The sequence below is a fragment of the Suricata suricatta genome, chromosome 9 (assembly GCF_006229205.1).
Source record: "Suricata suricatta isolate VVHF042 chromosome 9, meerkat_22Aug2017_6uvM2_HiC, whole genome shotgun sequence".
Taxonomy (NCBI): domain Eukaryota; kingdom Metazoa; phylum Chordata; class Mammalia; order Carnivora; family Herpestidae; genus Suricata; species Suricata suricatta.
The window spans coordinates 12,611,224-12,623,795 of record NC_043708.1 but is presented as its reverse complement, the minus strand read 5'-3'; the positions used below and the strand labels follow the sequence as shown (position 1 = coordinate 12,623,795).

Genomic DNA, 12,572 nt, shown 5'->3' with positions numbered 1-12,572 from the left:
CCCCAAGCCTGGAATTCCACACTGTCTTCATAAATTCGTCCATGTGTTTCTCAAACTGGGGTGTGGGGACGTACAGTGGTATTTGAAGCTACAACAAGAATAAATGATTGGGGAGTGGGCAGAGAGAGAGGGAGACACAGAACCTGAAGAAGGCTCCAGGCTCTGAGCTGTCAGCACAGAGCCGGACCCAAGGATCAAACCCACAAACTGAGAGGTCATGCCTAACCGACTGAGCCCCGCAGGCGCCCCTCACAGCACCTTTACATAAAGGTTCAAAGAGTTGTGTAGCTTTGGGTAGCCTTATTCAGGCTATACCCTCAGGCCCACAGAAGCAGACACCCTTGGTCCCCTATCCTGTTGGGATACTTTGGTGGAAAGCTCAGAACATACCTGGTTAAAAACGTTCCTCTCTGTCAGAACACAGCCCGGAGCCGACCTTGTCTGCTGTAAAGTACATGAAAAAGGTCATGTGACACTTGTGTCCTAGACAAATTGTCACACTGTCTAAACACTTATTCTAAGACAAATTTAGATTCTATATATGAAAAGCATTACATTATAAACAAACATTATAGTATAAATCAAATATCAACTCTTACACAGCTATTGTACAGAGTAACGGTTAGAGATCACTGGGAGACAGCATTCTATGGACAAACCAAACATAGTAGATAGAATAAAAATAAAGCAATGTACTCCTTTCAGGGTTTTATAAGGACTTTTCCCATTTACATATTTGCTGTAGACAAAAGCACAGGGATTCAAGAGGCGGGAGAGCTGGTGGGCTTCTAATCAATTATCTAAACTGTCTTAGTCAGTTTTCTATTTTCTTATGTGTGAATTGTGTCATGAAGGGGGGAGAAAAATCTAGAATTCTAAATTGTTTTTTCTCATCCTTTCCTCTACCATGTCTTTGGGCATTACTTTTTAATGAACGTAACATAAGATAATGAGCAGCTAACTCTTTTCCTGTATGTCTTGACAGTGATGAATTCAGTTACTTGAAATATACTTACTTCCTTAAGAATTATCGTCGTATTGATCATTTAGAAATCAGTAAATTAGTCAATGTTGTGAAAAACAAAGACAACCTAAAGAAGGATTCCACATTAAATGAGAGACACAACACATGAATGCAATGCATTATCTGGGATTTTCTTTTGCTGTAAAGGACAAAATTTGAATGAAGACCATAGATTAGATAATAATGGACAACAATGTTATGTCTTTTTCCTGATTTTGATAATTATACTACAGTTATGTGACAGAATGACCTTATTTCTGGAGTTCTCTGCGGAACCATTCAGGGACAAAAGGGCATGATGTCTGCCTCAAGAGTGAGTACGAGAGCATAAATGAATGTGCTAACGTGGTAAATGTTAACAGTTGGAAAATGCAGGGGGAGGGCACATGGGAACCCTTTAACCTATTCTTGTAACTGTTCTGTAACTAAAATTATGTCCCAAAATAAAAAAAAATTAAAAGAAAGAAATGGAGAAGACAATTTGTTTGAATGGCTACATATAGAACTGCAATGGAAACCAAATGTAGAAGGATGAATGGGAAGGGCAAGACTGTTCTGGAAAGCGATCCTCTTCAGTTAGAATATTTCTTTGGAATTTATGAATTTATGCTATGTGACTTGATATGCCATACTATATATTGTATAAAAGTATGCTCCTAGTAAACACTGGTGTAAGAATTATTTTCAGTTTATTTATTTTGAGAATGAGAGAGAGGGAGAGAGAGCAAGAGAGAGCAAGCCAATCCCAAGCAGGCTTCACACTTTCAGTGCAGAGCCCATTGCAAGGCTTGAACTCACGAACTGTGAGATCATGACCTAAGCCCAAATCAAGAAGAGTCAGATGGTTAACTGAGCCACCAAGGCACCCCTTGGGTAAGAATTCTTATTGTAGAAGGCAAATGTTGCTATGATGAAAGGCAAAACAAGGCACGAGAGAATGAGCTCTAGTATCTGTCTTCCCTGTGTGCATGGTACATGGTGCTGATGTCCCCAGGATTTAGCACATCGAAGTTGCCTTGCTTACTGTTTTCTGATGCTTTTCAAAGGGCCTGTAATCAATGATCTCCCACATGGCTACTATCAAATGTATTTGTTTTTCAATTGCTTACTGTGTAATTTTTTAAATGTTTATTTATTTACTGTGAGAGAGACAGAGAATGTAGGGGAGGAGCAGAAAGAGAGGGAGAGTGAGAATCCCAAGCAGGCTCCACGCATCAGCACAGAGCCTGACGTGAGGCTTGAATTCCCAAACTGAGAGATCATGACCTGAGCCACAACCAAGAGTCGGGTGCTTAACCAACTGAGCCACCCAAGTGCCCCTATATGTGTAATTTGTAACGAAGAATTATAGTCTTGGCTTCCATAAACCCTTGTTTCTAATTTATGCATCTTAGGGTTAAAATATTCCTGAGTTGAGAGTGCAGTTTGGGCTGATGGGGAGGCGGAAGGATGACATTTGGAAGTACACAAGTATTTCCCACAGTATTGGTTATTTTCTAGTTATTTGAATAGATGAGGGGTTCGCTGGAGCTTATTACGCTTATTAATTCACATTTACTATGTATAGCGTCTTGTGTTAAATATTTATAAAGGCATTTGAAAAGAACATAATTTCCTTTTTAGAAGCTACATCACAAAATAGAAGCTTTCCTTTTATTTAACTTTTTCTCTCTGACTATTTTAATAGCTGTTGATTCAGATGTTCAACATCTATTTATTTAGCACCTATGACACGCCAGACATGGTTGTGAGTATTGAGGTGTCAGCCAATATAAACGTTAACGAAAACCAACATAAATAAAAACATGGTCCCTGCCGCACGCAGGTGATGGTCTAGTTATGAGCACCAAAAGGGCAGAGCTATGTGCAACTCTTTGCAATTCTTTGTGCCTCGCCCACATAAGAGCCTCAACGTTCACCGATGGTATTGATGCCGTGTGCCCTGCTCACAGATCTTTCGATTGGTAGCAGCTCCTTTACGCTGTAATCAGATCATTTTGCCATTTAAGACAGACTTCACCCAGGGACAAGGAGAGCGGCCGCCCTGGAGTGCTAACAGCCGCTTAGAATCTCCTCCTTTCTGGGAATCTCAGCAGTTTCATCTTACTGAAATCATCATCACTGCAGCAAGGCTCCGGGGGATGTAGGGAGTTGTAGACGTTTGTAAATTGTTTGGTGTCCAGTTATTCCGTCGTTTTCCAGAAGAGATTCTCAAATGAGAATTCTCTGTATGCCTTTTAAACACACAAGTCTCACACAAATTTATAGACTTCAACAGGGTTCCTCTATCAGTCTTTCTGTAATAAAATTTTGCAAATACGGATATTAATTAGGAAGAGCGTCATGAGGGAATTAAAAAAAAACACTGGGTAACTGTTCTGAAAATAACTCATGCAGTCACTACTCATCCTCTTTAAAGAAAATAAATATTTTTTCAAGATAATAAATGAACATTGAACACATCATTGGTACTAAATCTTACAGGAGAATGTTCTGTGAAAAATCTCTTTTATGTACTTCATTTCTTAGTTGAATTATATACATTTCAGGTGGCACAAAATTTAAAACAAAAGAGAGGCTAGCTCTACCAATGTGGAATATTGTAATTTGAAAAATATTTTTATCAGTGATGAATTAGAACCTTTACCTTAAAGAATAAATGGTGCTATAATAGCTCATCTTCCAAATTCTAGTAGTAAAGAGATGGCTATTTTTGCTTTAGAATTTTAAGATTTAAAAAAGGGGGGCACCTGACAGGGCTAAGAGTCTGACTCTTGATTTCATTCAGGTCATGATCTCATGGTTCGTGGGGCCAAACCCCACATCAGGTTCTCTCAAAGATAAAGTAAACATACATTAAAAAAAATTCAAGTATTGAAATAGCTCCCTTAGTGCTATGTCATTGAGTGATTGCATATGAATGCCCACATATATAGTTAGTTACCTATATAAATAGATCATACATGATCAGACAGTGGTAAACCCTACACACATCACACTGAAGAGGAGTTTTAGATTTTCTAAAATGTTTTTTGATTTAGTTTTGATTGAGTCAAAGTCTAAACTCTCTGGCAGGGGTTGCAGAATTATTTTATGTATGTATACTTTTCTGAGAGAAGGCTTCTATGGCTTTTATTAGACTCTCAAAGGTGCTGATGACCCCAATAAGACTATGAACCATGACCCAAGAAGAAAGTAATCAGCACTCACATTCAAAGGTACTTGACATACAGAACAGAATCAATAAACATGGTTGAATGAATAACCTTGTTCCAGAGTATCATTGAACTCTTTAATACTGCCATCAAGTGTTGGATAGAAAAGATAAATCAGAAGAAAAAAAAAAAGAGGAGAAAAATGACAAATCAAGACTGAGTGACTACTATATGCAGGGCAATGGTAAGGGTGGTGGGAGATCTTTTTTAGGAGTGTCTGGGAGACTCAGTCCATAAAGCATCCAGCTTCAGCCCAGATCATGATCTCATGGTGAGTTTGAGCCCCTCATTGGGCTCTCTGCTGTCAGCGCAGAACCCACTTCGGATCCTCTACCCTCTCTCTCTCTTTGCTTCTTCCCCACTCACTCTCTCAAGAATGATGAATGAATGAATGAAAGAAAGAAAGAAAGAAAGGTAATTTGCTTTTAAGGAACTTATGATCTAATCAGGAAAAAAAACAGACAAAATGCTGTGAAACTATTAGCAAAGGGGAAAAGATAAGTCAAGGTATTATAAAATGTATACTAGAACTTTTGAAGGTGAGCCTTTCCTAGAGTTGAAGGACTTTTGACACATACAGGGTTTAATTTTTCTATCTACAATCAGAAAAAGACAGAAAGCATAAAGAGTAGGGAGAGGTGGAACTGTCCCCTCCTTGCTCCTCATTTTAGAATCAGTGATTGGGAAGACAGTACCAAAGGCAGTCAAGTAGTCCAGTGGTTGAAGGGCACACTCACCAGCTCTTTGTATTATTGCTTTTTTTCTTGGGGAGGCAAGGCGGGTGGAGATCGCAGACTTGACCAAGAGCAGAAAAAAAACACTCCTCCGGTGCCCTGAAACCATTAAACATCTTTAAACAGGTACTAGCCCAGGAAATCTTTCACCCAAGGCAAATGCCTTGGAAAGTTCTAGTTCACATCCAGGAGCCCAGTAGGGCTATTTATGCTATTTGGTAGCATAACTTGGGATACCCCCAAGCCACTGCTATTGCTCCATCTGTGAGCTTTCTTTCTTTCTTTCTTTTTTTTTTTTTAATGTTTATTTATTTTGAGAGAGAAGGAGAGACAGAGAATCCCAAGTAAGCTCCATGCTCAGCACAGATCCGAAACGGCACTCGACCCCACAAACGGTGAGATTATGACCTGAGCCGAAAAAAAAGAGTCAGACACTTAACCAACTAAGCCGCCCAGGGTACCCCTCTTATGTGAGGTTTCTGAGTAGTCCAAGTAGAAGATCAAGCCCAACTAGCACCTAAATTTTGGTATTAGGAGTTTTTATAAATTGAGGTAAAACTGTAGTAACTACATTTTGCTTACTGGTGTCTTATTTTTTCACTACAGGAAAGTATGTAGAAATCACATGGTGAGATCAACAGTTAGTTAAGAAGATAGCTCTGGGGCGTCTGGGTGGCTCAGTTGGCTGAGCTGGTTGAGTAACCAACTCTTGGTTTTAGTTCAGGTCGTGAAATCAAGCTCTTCATTGGGCTCATGCTGAGGGTGGAGCCTGCTTGAGATTCTCTCTCTCTTTCTCTCTCCCCCACTTTTGCACTCTCTCTCTGTCCCTCTCCCCCACTGATGCTCTCTCAAAAATTTTTTTAAAAATTTAGCCCACCATAGTGATATTTGTTGCTACTTCATTTTTTACCTCAAACATAAAGTACAAAACTACCATTACTTAAAAAAGAGCATCTTTGGGGGCACCTGGGTGGGTCAGTCAGTTGAGCATCCAACTTTGGCTCAGGTCACAATCTCCCAGTTTCTGAGTTCGAGGCCCACACTGAGCTCACTGCTGTCAATGCAGAGCCTGCTTCAAATCCTGTCCTCCTCCCTCTCTCTGTCCCTCCCATGTTCACTCTCTCTCTCTTAAATACTTTTTAAAAAGTACATCATTTCTTAGATCTTCTCTAATTCCACTGCTAACATTTTCAGATTATAGATAACTTGTGTACCAACCACAACCGACAGTCATGGTTCAACTTCCAGTTCCATCACCATGGGTGAACCCGGACCAGTTACTTAGTCTCTCTAAGCTTAGATTTCCTTATTTGTGAAAAGGAGTGAATAATAGGTTTTTTGTGAGCAATAAACAAGACACTGAAAATGAAAATATTGCATGGCATTTTGTAAGTGCTCCATAAAGATTTGTCATTTTTCTCATTATTCTCATTTTCATTGCCTTTACCAATCTCCCTGTCTATAGTCTCTCTGTAAAATTCACCTCCCACTATGGGGCCACATAATTATTCTTGAATCACCTGTGATTTTGTCAAGAGTCTTCAATGGATTCCATGCATACAAGATAATCTTTTCTTCTTGCCCGGAACATGTTGCCATTTTCTGTATACCCTTAACCAACCTGACACCAGCTTCTTCCACAGAGCTTTTTCTGATCCCTCTAGTAAAATGATTTTCCCTCTGCACTTCTGAAATACTTGGTTGTTTTCTTCTGCCTTGAAAACATAGGGTTTTTTTAAATGTTTTTTATTTATTTTTGAGAGACAGAGAGAGACAGTGCGAGCAGGGGAGGGTCAGAGAGAGAGGGAGATACAGAATCTGAAGCAGGCCCACGAACCGTGAGATCATGACCTGAGCTGAAGCCAGATGCTTAACTGACTCAGCCACCCAGGCACCCCGAAAACATAGTCCTTAAGTTTACATCATCTCCCAACCTGAATGTAAGTCCTTTAAAAACCAAGGGACAAATAAACTATTGGGACTACATCAAAATAAAAAGCTTCTGCACAGCAAAGGAAACGACCAACAAAACCAAAAGACAACCTATTGAATGGGAGAAGATAGTTGCAAACAACATATCTGATAAAGGGTTAGTATCTAAAATACATAAAGAACCTATGCAAATCAACACCAAAACAAACAAACAAACAAACAAAAAATCAAAATAATCCAATTTTACAAATGGGCAGAAGATATGAAAAGATATCATAGCAGGATGTTTGCACAGAGAGTTGTGACAACTCTTTCCAGGAAGCAATTTTATTTGTGTGCTGGCAGAGCTCAGTTGTTATGGAAATATAAAACTCTAAACTTGGATGATGCTCTTTGACCCAAAATAGAGGGGTCCAAGCATCAGAGTGGGAAATGTGGTGGGGTCCTCTCCCTAAGGCATGAAAAAAAACACCTCAAGGCAACCTGGCTATACAAGTATGTGACAACATCCCTCATGACCTCGTAAAATGAGGCCTCTTAATCAGATTGCATGTTTGTATGTTACCAAATATGGGAGACAAAGAAACAGAAAATGTATAAAAAAACTATGCCACATGGGGTTTGGGGCTCAGTTCTTCAGTACAAACCCAACTGAGCCATGCCGGCAGGAATAAAGTTGCTTTCTGGAAAGAAAAGCCTTGGTGTTAGGACTTTCCGCAAGAATCTTGCTACAGTATTTCTCCAAAGAAGACATACAGGTGGCTAACAGACACTCAGCATCACTCATCATAAGGTAAATGCAAATCAACACCGCAATGAGATATCACCACACACCTGTCAGAATGGCTACAATAAAAAAGCACAAGAAACAAGTGTTGGTGAGGATGTGGAGAAAAAGGAACCCTTGTGCACTGTTGGTGGGAACGCAAACTGATGCAGCCGCTATGGAAGACAGAATGGAGGTTCCTCAAAAAACTAAATATTAAAAAAATAAAAAATAAAAATTAAAAAAAATTAAAAATAGAACTACGCTATGATCCAGTAAATCACACTACTACATATTTACTCAAGGAATAAGAAAACACTAATTCAAAAGGATATATTTATTGCAGCATTATTTACAACAGCCAAATTATGGAAGTAGCTCAAATGTCCACTTGAAAGATCAATGGATAAAGAAGATGTGGTATGTACACACACACACTGGAATATTACTCCGCCACAAAAAAGAAATGAAATCTTTCCATCTGCAATGACACAGATGGATCTAGAGTATAATGCTCTGTGAAAGAAGCCAGTCAGAGAAAGACAACTATCATATGATCTCAGTCATACATGGAATTTACGAAACAAAACAAATAAAAGGAAAAAAAAAAACAGACACACCAAAAAACTGACTCTCAACCACAGAGAACAAAGAGATGGTTACCAGAGGGGAGGTGAGTGGAGGGATGGGTGAAATAGATGAAGGGGATTCAGAGGTATCTTGAGCACTGAGTAATAAATGGAATTGTTGAATCGCTATATTGTAGACCTGAAACTAATATAACATCATATGTTAACCACGTCAGAATTTTAAAAAGAAGAAGAGATACGATTGTCCAAGGAAGACTAGTTTATAGAGGCAAGTTTCAGAAAGGAATATTTTAATGCCACCCAGAGTGGACCCCTGGGGGACAAGCCAGGAGGATGCTAATGTAATCCACGAAGACCAGTTTTATAAGGGTGGGAGGGGGAACTAAAAGGAAAAAACAGTGAAATGGGTGGTTTGGGAGTACTTTTAGGAAGTCCCCCATAATCCCCACTATATCCCCCAAATCCTACCAAAATAGACATTTAAATAAATGTGTTCCGCAAATGAAAAAAAAGCAAACAAAAATAAATAAATAAAAACCAAGGTATAAATTGGTTTCATTTCATATCCCCAGTGCCTCCAGTACAAGGCCCCATTCACAACAGGTACTTGATAAATATTTATGGAATGAATAATCAAATACTCAAAAAGGGGACAATGTGGGCACAGAAGAGGGTGAAATAAAGTGCTAAGGGAATCCAGGGAAGGAAGAAGTTATTTTCACTAACTCTGCATTTAAAGTAAGCCTTCAACGATTCTAGAATTTTGTGAGGCAGAGATGATGGAAATCAGAATTCCAGGCCAAGAGAGTGACATGAATATAGCATGACGGGGGAAAGCTCAAATACTAAAGAACAAATCATATGGCTCAACTCTAGGAGGTGCAAAGGGTGGTAAGTTATAAGGACTGAAAAGGCTAGATTATGAAGGGCCCTGAAGGAATTAGTCCGAAGGAATCTGGACTTGATCCTAGAGGCCACAGGAAGTCAAGGCAAGTGTGAGGAGGGAAATTACATAATCCGCCGTGTGCTTTGGGAAAACCACACCATCAGCTGGGCAGAAGATGGAAGTAAGGGTGGGAGACCGAGGAAGACATCTGTAAGTCACGGAAACAGCAACAGTATTTTGAACCGTGGGGATGGCAGTGAGAATGTTACCGTGAAGGAATGCAAACAGGAACAGAGTGGAAGGAGAACCGCAGTGGGGCAAAGGAGAAGGAGCAGGGGCTCGCCACCTGGACTCCAGGAGGCCATTCACAGGGTCCATGAACTTGGATGGAAAAGGAGAACATCTTCGTCTTCACTAACCTCTAAGGGGAACATAGCAGGCCTTCGATTGTGAAGATGGGCAAACACCAGAGCAGTAATTTGGCTTCCCCGGACTGGCAGAGGGATCCACGGCATAAAAAAAGAATGTAAGCACTCTAAAAGGGATGGAAAGTTCAGTAAAGGCTTTACCAGAGATTGAGATTGGAGTTAAATAAGAACAGTGAAAACACGTGTGGGGCCTGGGCGAAGGTAGAATAAAGATGGATGAAAGTATCAGTTTGAGTTTGCATGAGTTTCAGGTGTCAGCCCATGCTCATCTTCATTTCTTGTGACCCGAGGCCTTCAGCGGCAGGGAAACCTAACCGCCCCTCCATGGTAGGAACATTCATTTCCCATCCCGTTCATCCTTCCATCTCGCGGCACTGAAAACAGTGTGACGGTGACCACATGTCCTGGTTTGCCTAGGACATGAGGGGATCTTTTGGACACGGGCCTTTGATGCTAAAACCAGGGAAATCCTAGGCAAACTGACGAGCCAGTCACCCCAAGAGACCTCAAATCTGGCACTGTATGTTAATAAGGCTCTATTAATACTATGCCTTCAATTAAGGGGAAAAAAGTATGCCATTTAAGATTCTGGATCCAAGTTTCTCCATCTGTTCTTCCCACAAAGGAGAAAATCTTGAAGGAAAAAAATCTCTCTCACAAGGTCAGACAGTTATGGTTATTCAATAAATGCTTTAGTAACTGAATAGCAGTATCAGTATTATCTCACCAGTTCTACAATTTACACAGTACTGGCACATTCACATCTCCTGCAAGACTCACAAGGGCTCTGTGAAATAGACTGGATTCTCTTCATGCTACCGAAGAAAGCACCATTCTGGAAGATTTAGTCTTAGTCTTTTGCTATACTTCACACAGCAAGCAAAGTGGCTGTTCCTAACACTGCATTTCTGAGTGTTCCACAGACGCACGAGTGGCTGTTGCTTTATGGAGATTATGCAAAGCTGCAATTTTCTTTTTTTCGAAATGTCCATGAAGCCAGAGCTCGAGCATTCTATCGATACACAGTCAAGTGGAATGTCGCTTTTAGACAGAAGGCGCCCTATGGTGAAGTGCCAGTTTACCTCTGGTTAAAGGCATCAACAGCCAATAATTAAATGTTCCAAACTGGTTACGATTACGTAAGGGCAGCCACAACTTGCAGATCAAAATCTGTGGCACACGGTATCAAAACGATTCTGCTCTATGCAGCAACTAATCCGAAAACGTACACAAGGCACTGAACGCGCTTGTATTAGTGCAGATACAAAACCTGACACGCCCATGTGTGCCTGTGCTGATCCAGGAATCTCGAACGGAGATGGGAATGGTGAAAGCCGGAACACCTAACCCAGAGCAGTCGATTATTACTAAGGCTTCATACATGGGAGGGGCCCGGCCTCGCAGGGTTTATGGGCCCTGCAATTCACCAGCTACCTCTCCCCGTAGCCATGGCAACACCCACACCAAGGCAGCTCCGCGCCTCACCTACGGATGGCCACACTCGACCGACTGTGCACCTGCGCAGCTCACATAAAACCAACAAAGACATCACCTCGCCACTAAACGAGACAACCGTGGTTTTCTCCGTTTCCCCATCTCTAACTCATGCAGAGAACATATTCTTTCTTTTCAACCACCTGCACGGAAGGGGGAAGGAGGAGTCCTGAACAACGACTGCTTTTAGTAGAAAGATAAGAGGGTTTGTCTGTGTGCGTATGTTTTATGAGGGGGTGGACATCGAGATGAACGAAAACCGGATGCACGCACAAACATTAACAGTTGCCTAAAAAGGCAAATAAACCGATACGATCAAACTAATTTTCAGCCAACGTCTCGAAGCATGTCTGTCAGGCAAGCTCGGTTTTGCCCCTGCAGGCCACGGTCTCGGGCGATAAATTGTTTCCAAGACGGCTGATTTGCTGTTCTAAAAAAATAAAAACGCATTCCGTGCGGGCGGGACCGCGCACAGCATGAGCAAGGACCATGACGTATTCGGCAGAGCTTTCCAGAACTGCTTCCAGCTCCAGCAAGATGCCCAGGAAGCAAAGCACATTTTTGCTTCTAGAAAATAAAGAGGAACCGCGCACGCCCGAAAAGAACTCACACCAAGCGGTTTTACTGAGGCGGCGACTGAGACTCGCCAGACGCCCCCCTCCTTCCTGGTGGCCACTCTGCCCTGAGCTCCGAGCCCCGGGCCCTCCAGCTCTACCCCACCCCCCAACATCCCTGGGACCGGAGCCAACACAAAAACAACCCACCGCAAAGTAAAAAGGGAAAAATAAACCCCAAACAAAACTTCTGTCACAGAGCCTCTCTCCGCTGGCTAAGTAGCGCCGCGAAAGCCCCTCCTCGTCCGGGGCCATCCGCTCTGCCACTAGTAAAGATGGCGGCCATAGGCGGAGCCGCTTCTCCCCCCAAGGCCGCGGGCTCCCCCGTCAGCCACGACCATTCACGCAGAGCCCTCCACGCCCGCCTCGGCTTGACGCATTGCAGGTGCGGAACGGCCAATCAGGCGGCTCGACTCTTTCCGGCCAACCACTGCAGGGTCGCGCTGGCCTATCAGAGCGTCCTTGTCAAAGTGAACGAGGGAAGAAGGCTGAGCAGCGCCAACTAAGCAACCGGCATCGGAGCGCATTTTGGGCGTGTGTTGCCGGAACTGCCGTGTGCTCCTCCGCCGGGAGATATAGTGCCCTCGCCCGCGCCCCGCCCCGCCGCCCGCGCGCGCTTGAAAGCTTTAGGCGCGAGGCACGCGCCTTCTCTACCACTCGGAGGGGCCGGGGAAGAATAGTTGCCTTAAAAACAATGCAAAATTCCTTGGCCTTGGCCCGTGGCCCTCCGAGCGCGATCCCAAGCCACTAGCGCCCTGCCCCCTTGCTCAGTGAGGCCGCGCTTGGTGCTGTGCGTCCGGCACGGGCACGTTTTGTGAAAACAGTTGCTGACGGAGAAATAAGAAAACCTCCCCTTATCTCGAAATCCGGCCTCGAACTGCCGCTGAGC

At 42.5% G+C, this 12,572-nt stretch overlaps 1 long non-coding RNA gene across 5 annotated transcripts in view; it reads right to left on the bottom strand.

Moving 5' to 3' along the window:
• Positions 1-12,083, bottom strand: part of LOC115302613 — a 49,532-nt gene extending 37,449 nt beyond the window's left edge. For 3 of the 5 annotated variants that reach the window (XR_003913555.1, XR_003913559.1, XR_003913557.1), the window contains exons 1-4: positions 11,834-12,083; positions 6,494-6,688; positions 4,977-5,072; positions 391-444 (exon numbers count right to left, since the gene is read on the bottom strand). This is a non-coding gene — a long non-coding RNA (uncharacterized LOC115302613). Of the gene's footprint in view, positions 1-390; positions 445-2,655; positions 3,322-4,976; positions 5,073-6,493; positions 6,689-11,833 lie in introns of those variants that run through there. The other 2 variants (XR_003913558.1, XR_003913556.1) reach the window with 2 other exon arrangements.
• Between the last annotated feature and the right edge of the window lie 489 nt (positions 12,084-12,572).